The following is a 6,831-nucleotide window of genomic DNA, read 5'->3' as shown; positions in this document are numbered from 1 at the left end:
TGTGGGTGTGTGGAGGTATGTGGGGGTGTGGGTGTGTGGGGGTGAGTGTGTGTGTGGGGGTGTGTGTGTGTGGGGGTGTGTGGATGTGTGTGTGTGTGGGGGTGTGTGGGTGTGTGTGTGTGGGGGTGTGTGTGTGTTGGGGGATGTGTGTGTGTGTGGGGGTGTGTGTGGGGGTGTGGGTGTGTGTGGGGGTGTGGTGTGCTGGGAAAGGTCCTGGCAAGGATGATTCAACATCGCCTTGCCAGGCACGATGAGGGGAGGCTTGCGGAGCCCCAATGTGGTTTCAGGAAAGGGCGGTCCTGCACGGATGCCATATTTTCTGTCCTTCTGCTACAGCAGAAGTGTAGGGAATTCCAACAAGACCTACATCTCTGCTTTATTGACCTGGTCAAGGCCTATGATGCCATCAGTAGGCCTGGGCTCTGGGTTGTTCTTCGTGCTTTCGGAGTCCCTGACCCTCTGCTCACGATCATTAAGGACCTTCATTATGGTGAGCGGGCCCGGGTAAAACTACGTGGCCGGGAGTCGGAGTCAATCCCTGTTCACCTTGGGGTACGACAGGGATGTCCTCTGGTTCCCACATTATCTAACATCTTTTTTGACCACGTAGTCCGTGAAGCCTTTGATGGCTGTACCAGAGGAATTTCCATCTGGTACAGATACAATGGGAGGCTGATCAATGCCCGGGTGCGGTCAAGGGATGGCTCCCTATTGCTCAACCACGTTATGTATGCTGATTATTTGGTAATAGCTGCTCATTCAGAGGAGGAGTTGGAGACGCTGCTGCTGAGACTGGAGCGTGCCACTAAGAGGTGGGGCCTTACCATCAGCCCCACCAAAACTAAGCACTTGCCTGGGTATTTTTTACCATCGGACACTCCACCCCCACAACTCTCAATCGCTGATGGGGCAATTGTGGAGAGAGTGGAGAGTTTTCCATACCTGGGCAGTGTGCTCATGACCGGCTCCGGTTTAACAGCAGAGGTCTCACTCCGAATTAGTCGAGCGGCATTATCTTTTCATCGGTTGCGTAACGCTGTGTGGAAGCTACCTGGTCTGTCGCTCCGCACTAAGCTTCAGGTTTTCTCGGCCACGGTCATTCCCTCCCTTCTCTACGCTTGCGAAACGTGTACCCCCCCCCCCCCCCCCAAATGGAACATCTTCGCCGGTTATAAACATTTAGGCTAGCCTGCCTACGATCCATCCTAGGTTTAACCAGGCTGGATTGTGTGAGGAGCTCACAAATCCTTGAAAGATCTGGGCAAGGTCCCATTGGTGAGCTCCTCCGGCAGGCAAGGCTGCGATGGCTGGGTCATGTAGCCCGCATGCCCAGCCACCGCATGCCGGAACAGCTTTTGTTCGGCCAGATCGAGGGGGCTAAACGGGCGCGGCACGGGCTAGAGAAGAGATGGAGTGATGTGGTACAGGAGGACGTGGAGCTGAGTAGACTTGCCAATGACTGGTACCAGCGGTGTCAAGATCGGCCTCTGTGGAGGAGGCTCGTGAAGGACGCTACTGGGCAGTTGGAGGTAGTCGCCCTCCAAAAACAACGGAGGGCGGAGGAGCGACGCTCACAACAACAAGCGGAGCGCCGGGTGGATAAAGCACAGCAGGTTGGCACAGTAGGGGGCACAGGTGGTGCATCAGCCAGTCATCTCAGTCAGTCGACCCGTGGCACCTGCTCGGTCTGCCCCGTGACCTCCTGCCAGCGGGCGTTCGACACTTCACGTGGCCTCAAGGTGCACATTGCCTGGCACAAGCGTCGTGGTGACGTCACCACCACTTAGTGGCGAATGGCGATTGTTGTTGTGTAAGTGCGTGTATGTGTGTGTATGTGTGTACGTGTGTACACTGTGTGTGTGTACACTGTGTGTGTCTGTGTGTACACTGTGTGTGTGTACACTGTGTGTGTCTGTGTGTGTAGGTGCGGTAGTGCAGTGGTTAGCGCTACGCTGCGCTGCGAACCCGGTGACCCGAGTTCAATTCCCGCTCACGGCCAACACCGGTAACGATTCTCTGAACTGGTCCTGGACCTCCTCCCCTAGGTCGACTCAGATTCAAATGAGTACCTGGTGTAGCGGTGTGTAAACATCGCCACTGGGGGAGACAAAGGCGGCCGGGCGTGGTGCTGGCCACCCACTCCCTCGTGTGCCGTGCCGGCCTTCATGTGCTGCTGCTACTCGCTACTAACAGCACTTGCCCCTACAGTCTGTTAGAGGCTACACGGGGGATCTTTGTCTTTGTACCGGTGACGTCACAACAACGCTTGTACCAGGCTAGGTACAGGAGGTCACGGGACAGACCCAGCAGGTGCCGTGGGTTGACTGCTGTGCCAGGCTAGGTGCAGGAGGTCACGGGACAGACCCAGGTGACGTGGGTTGACTGCTGTACCAGGCTAGGTGCAGGAGGTCACGGGACAGACCCATACTCATCATTATCATCTAAATCATCGTCGCGATACAAATCATCATACAAAGCATCATAAAATGTATCATCCAAAAATATCATCATACAAAATCATCATCATCATACAAAATCATCATCATACAAAATCATCATACAAAATCATCATCATAAAAAACATCATCATCATACAAAATCATCATCATACAAAATCATCATACAAAATCATCATCATACAAAATCATCATCATACAAAATCATCATCATACAAAATCATCATCATACAAAATCATCATCATCATCATACAATATCATCATCATCACCGTGCAACTGACACGAGAGAATCGGGGGATTCTGTGGGTCTCTGTGTGTGTGTGTCTGTGTGTGTGTGAGTCTGTGTGTGTGTGTGAGTCTGTGTGTGTGAGTGTCTGTGTGTGTGTGTGAGTGTCTGTGTGTGTGTGTCTGTGTGTGTGTGTCTGTGTGTGTGAGTGGCTGTGTGTGTGTGAGTCTGTGTGTGTGTGAGTGTCTGTGTGTGTGTGTGAGTCTGTGTGTGTCTGTGTGTGTGTGTGTGTGAGTCTGTGTGTGTGAGTCTGTGTGTGCGTGAGTCTGTGTGAGTCTGTGTGTGAGTCTGTGTGAGTCTGTGGGTCTGTGTGAGTCTGTGCGTCTGTGTGAGTCTGTGTGAGTCTGTGTGTGAGTATGTAAGTCTGTAGATCTGTGTGAGTCTGTGTGAGTCTGTGTGTCTGTGTGTCTGTGTGAGTATTTGAGAGTCTGTGGGTCTCTGTGAGAGTCTGTAGGTATCACTGAGAGTCTGTGGGTGTCTGTGTGAGTCTGTGTGAGTCTGTGTGGGTCTCTGTGTGAGTCTGTGTTGGTGTGAGTCTGTGTGAGTCTGTGGGTCTCTGTGCGAGTCTACGGGTCTCTGTGTGTGTCTGTGTGGGTCTGTGTGTGTCTGTGGGTCTCTGTGCGAGTCTACGGGTTTGTGTGAGTCTGTGTGAGTCTGTGTGAGTCTGTGGGTGTCTGTGTGAGTCTACGGGTCTCTGTGCGAGTCTGTGGGTGTCTGTGAGTCTGTGGGTATCTGTGAGTCTGTGGGTGTCTGTGAGTCTGTGTGAGTCTCTGTACGAGTCTGCGTGTGGGTTTGTGTGAGTCTGTGTCTGTGAGTCTGTGGGTGTCTGTGTGTGTGTCTACGGGTCTCTGTGCGAGTCGGTGGGTGAGTCTGTGTATGTAAGCCTATGGGTCTGTGTGAGTCTGTGTGAGTCTGTGTGGGTCTGTGGGTCTCTATGCGAGTCTGCGGGTCTCTGTTCGAGTCTACGGGTCTCTGTGCGAGTCGGTGGGTGAGTCTGTGTGAGTCTGTGTGAGTATGTAAGTCTGTGGGTCTGTGTGAGTCTGTGTGGGTCTCTGTGAGAGTCTGTAGGTCTCTGTGAGAGTCTGTAGGTCTCTGTGCGAGTCTGTGGGTCTGTGTGGGTCTGTGTGGGTCTGTGGGTCTCTGTGTGTGTCTGTGGGTCTCTGTGTGAGTCTGTGGGTCTCTGTGAGAGTCTGTGGGTCTCTGTGAGAGTCTGTAGGTCTCTGTGAGAGTCTGTAGGTCTCTGTGCGAGTCTGTGGGTCTGTGTGGGTTTGCGTTAGTCTGTGTGAGTCTGTGTGAGTGTATGTGGGTCTCTGTGAGAGTCTACAGGTCTGTGTGAGTCTGTGAGTGTCTGTGTGAGAGTCTGTGTGAGTCTGTATGGGTCTGTGGGTCTCTGTGCGAGTCTACGGGTCTGTGTGAGTCTGTGTGGGTCTGTGTGAGTCTGTGAGTGTCTGCGTGAGTCTATGTGAGAGTCTGTGTGAGTCTGTGTGAGAGTCTGTGTGAGAGTCTGTGTGAGTCTGTGTGGGTCTGTGGGTCTCTGTGCGAGTCTACGGGTCTCTGTGCGAGTCTACGGGTCTGTGTGAGTCTGTGTGGGTCTGTGTGAGTCTATGTGAGGGTCTGTGGGTCTCTGTGCGACTCTACGGATCTCTGTGTGAGTCTGTAGGTCTGTGTGAGTCTGTAGACTCACACGAGCCGTGCGAGTCGGAGGCGCTGGTGAAGGAGCACCACACACAGACTTTGTTGTTGAACATTCCCAAAAAAGATGACACACGGTAAGTGATCTCGTTTATTTGTTGGGGTTTTTGCGTTCGAATTACAATTTGCAACGCAAGCTCCTTTTACATTGTCATGGAAATCTGCGAACATCCGTCTGGATTGTAGAGTCGTGTCAAACGCTCTCACCCACTCACTCACCCACTCGCTCACCCGCTCACCCACTCACCCACCCACTCACTCCTCTTTCGCCCACTCACTCACTCCTCACTCACCCACCCATTCCTCACTCTCTCATCCACTCACCCACCCACTCACTCCTCTTTCGCCCACTCACTCACTCCTCACTCTCCTACCCATTCCTCACCCTCTCACCCACCCACTCACTCGCTCAACCACTCACCCGCTCCTTACTCGCTCACCCACTCCTCACTCTCCCACCCATTCCTCACTCTCTCACCCGCTCACCCACTCGCTCACCCGCTCACCCACTCGCTCACCCACTCACTCACCCGCTCTTCACTCGCTCACACACTCACTCACCCACTCACTCACCCGCTCACCCACTCGCTCACCCACTCCTCACCCTCTCACCCACTCCTCACTCATTCCTCACTCACCCACTCCTCACTCACCCACTCGCTCACTCTCACCCACTCCTCACCCATTCCTCACTCACCCACTCACACAAAGACCAAAATTGTTGGGTGGCAAGTGTTGTTGGGTGGCAAGTGCTGTTGGGTGGCAAGTGTTGTTGGGTGGCAAGTGTTGTTGGGTGGCAAGTGGGTGGCAAGTGCTGTTGGGTGGCAAGTGTTGTTGGGTGGCAAGTGTTGTTGGGTGGCAAGTGTTGTTGGGTGGCAAGTGTTGTTGGGTGGCAAGTGCTGTTGGGTGACAAGTGTTGTTGGGTGACAAGTGTTGTTGGGTGGCAAGTGTTGTTGGGTGGCAAGTGTTGGTGGGTGGCAAGTGGGTGGCAAGTGCTGTTGGGTGGCAAGTGCTGTTGGGTGGCAAGTGTTGTTGGGTGGCAAGTGCTGTTGGGTGACAGCACCTACGAAGTCCGCCACTGTGGAACACGAGGGCGTGGGTGGCGAGCACCACGCCCGGCCGCCTTTGTCTCCCCCCACAGAGGCGACGTTTCATGACGCCACCGCTACGCCCCACGCTCACCGCTCACCCCCCGTGCTCACCCCCCGTGCTCACCCCCCGTGCTCACCCCCCGTGCTCACCCCCCACGCTCTCGCTGTCCCCTGCACGTTGACGTCACGACAGCCACTGTCTCCCTGTCTCACTGTCTCTCTGTCTCACTGTCTCCCTGTCTCCCTGTCTCACTGTCTCTCTGTCTCTCTGTCTCATGGTCTCTCTGTCTCTCTGTCTCTCTGTCTCCCTGTATCACTGTCTCTCTGTCTCAGTCTCACTGTCTCTGTCTCACTGTCTCTGTCTCTCTGTCTCATGGTCTCTCTGTCTCTCTGTCTCACTGTCTCACTGTCTCACTGTCTCTGTCTCACTGTCTCACTGTCTCTCTGTCTCTCTGTCTCACTGTCTCACTGTCTCTGTCTCACTGTCTCACTGTCTCTCTGTCTCTCTGTCTCACTGTCTCCACGTCTCACTGTCTCCACGTCTCTCTGTCTCTCTGTCTCATGGTCTCTCTGTCTCTCTGTCTCACTGTCTCCCTGCCTCCCTGTCTCCCTGTCTCAACGTCTCAACGTCTCCACGTCTCACTGTCTCTGTCTCACTGTCTCACTGTCTCCACGTCTCACTGTCTCTGTCTCTCTGTCTCTCTGTCTCACTGTCTCCACGTCTCCACGTCTCCACGTCTCACTGTCTCTGTCTCACTGTCTCTCTGTCTCACTGTCTCACTGTCTCTGTCTCACTGTCTCACTGTCTCCACGTCTCACTGTCTCTGTCTCACTGTCTCTCTGTCTCACTGTCTCACTGTCTCCACGTCTCAACGTCTCCACGTCTCCACGTCTCTCTGTCTCTCTGTCTCATGGTCTCTCTGTCTCTCAGTCTCACTGTCTCCACGTCTCAACGTCTCCACGTCTCACTGTCTCTGTCTCTCTGTCTCACTGTCTCTGTCTCTCTGTCTCACTGTCTCCACGTCTCAACGTATCCACGTCTCACTGTCTCTGTCTCACTGTCTCACTGTCTCTCTGTCTCTCTGTCTCTGTCTCACTGTCTCCACGTCTCACTGTCTCTGTCTCACTGTCTCTGTCTCACTGTCTCTCTGTCTCACTGTCTCCACGTCTCACTGTCTCTGTCTCTCTGTCTCTGTCTCACTGTCTCCACGTCTCACTGTCTCTGTCTCTCTGTCTCACTGTCTCCACGTCTCAACGTCTCCACGTCTCACTGTCTCTGTCTCTCTGTCTCACTGTCTCTCTGT

The sequence above is a fragment of the Petromyzon marinus genome, unplaced genomic scaffold (assembly GCF_048934315.1).
Source record: "Petromyzon marinus isolate PM22_M1 ecotype Great Lakes invasive population unplaced genomic scaffold, UKy_Petmar_22M1.pri1.0 PM_Scaffold_17, whole genome shotgun sequence".
In the NCBI taxonomy this organism is placed as follows: domain Eukaryota; kingdom Metazoa; phylum Chordata; class Hyperoartia; order Petromyzontiformes; family Petromyzontidae; genus Petromyzon; species Petromyzon marinus.
The sequence above is the reverse complement of the archived record's forward strand: the minus strand, read 5'-3'. Positions refer to the sequence as shown.